General features: G+C 36.2%; 1 non-coding gene across 1 annotated transcript; it reads left to right on the top strand.

The window, feature by feature from the left end:
- The first annotated feature begins 424 nt into the window (after window positions 1–424).
- On the top strand, window positions 425–531 carry LOC112535261. Its single transcript, XR_003079425.1, has one exon. It is a non-coding gene; the product is annotated as a small nucleolar RNA R71 (small nucleolar RNA).
- Window positions 532–1575: the final 1044 nt, after the last annotated feature.

The raw sequence follows: 1575 nt of genomic DNA, 5'->3' as shown, positions 1-1575 counted from the left end.
CCCTAAGAGAAATTCGGGTGATTTCTCCACCCTGGTTTATAGGTATTACTGTAGGGATTGTTCTATTGCCTAGGAGGATTTCCCACATAATCAACCTGCTCTAGCTTAGCGAAAATATTATCGTTTTGACAATCTTGATTTTGATGACCACCCCCATATCAAAGCATCCATCTTTCTACTCATGGCCTCTAGCTGTGCATTTATAGCTACTATAGGGTCTACTGCATGGATTCCACTCCTTTAGACTCGAACCTGCTCTCTTAGATTCTGCCACGAATAGTTTATGACTGCCATATTGTCAATAAGATCCATAGCTTGCTCAAGAATCTTATTATTTAGTAATCCACCTGTTGTAACATTGATGGACTGTTTACTTGTATAATTCAGTCCATTAAAGAATGTTTGAATTTGCAGCCATAGAGGTAAACCATGGTGTGGACAACTCCTTAGTAAATCCTTGAAACATTCCCAATAATTATATAAAGTCTCATTCTCTTGTTGAAGAAACCCTGCTATATCATTCCTCAACTTTACCGTATGAGAAGGTGGAAAGTATTTCTCCAAGAACTTATCGACCGCTGATTCCAGGTCATAAATGTCCCAGCTGGAAATAACTTTAACCACTTCTTTGGCTTATCCCTCAATGAGAATGGGAATAGTCTTAATCAAATAGCATTATATGATATCCCATTAATCTTGAAAGTATCAGTAAATCTCTAAAAAAATCATCCAAATGGGTGTTTGGATCCTCATTAGGCAAACCATCAAATATACAATTATTTTGCACCATATGAATAATGTTAGGCTTGATCTCGAAGTTGTTTACTGCAACATTCGGCCTCACGATAGTTGATGTGGCCCTATTAAGAGTTGGGCGTGCATACTTCTGCATGGTTCTCTCCCTAGGCGGAGCTGCCATTCTTAACTGTTTCTCTTTTTGGTTTGGTTCTCCTTCTTGATTATGATTCTATAACTCTGCCACTGTTGCGGCTAAAGCTCGTTCTTATTCTTCTCTTTGCTGCTTCCTCCAAGTTCTTTCCAACTCTGGTTCGTAAGTGAATAGTTCCGTCGAACTAGCTCGGTTCATACACAGATTCAAGCACCTTCAGAAAACACAAACATAACAAAGATAAATCAAATAAAAAAATAAAAACACTAAATCACTAGCTTATGAATTACTAATAATATTATAATAGAAAAGATTCTCCAACAATAACGCTAAAAACTTGACACGCGCTATCCATACACGGCAAAGTGCACCGATCGTATCAAGTAATAGAATGATGAGTAAGAGTATCGTTCCACTAGGGACCTAATTGTAAGTACTACCTTCAATGATAAACTAATGTTTAGCAATCAAAATGTTGTTTAGGTGTAATAATATTTAAAAGTAAAACAATCTTGGAAACCAAGATTAAAACAATTGGTAAATTCATCAAGGATCAAGCCTATTTAGGTAGTGAATCCCCCTAATAAGTTAAGTATTTCATGAAACAAATAACAAATAATTAAAATCAAGAGGAGTTGAGATTCCACAAAATTAGGTTTAAACCTTTCTCAAGTGATTAAACCCCT

This window comes from Ricinus communis, chromosome 4 (genome assembly GCF_019578655.1).
Source record: "Ricinus communis isolate WT05 ecotype wild-type chromosome 4, ASM1957865v1, whole genome shotgun sequence".
NCBI lineage: Eukaryota > Viridiplantae > Streptophyta > Magnoliopsida > Malpighiales > Euphorbiaceae > Ricinus > Ricinus communis.
This window is presented reverse-complemented; position numbering and strand designations above follow the sequence as displayed.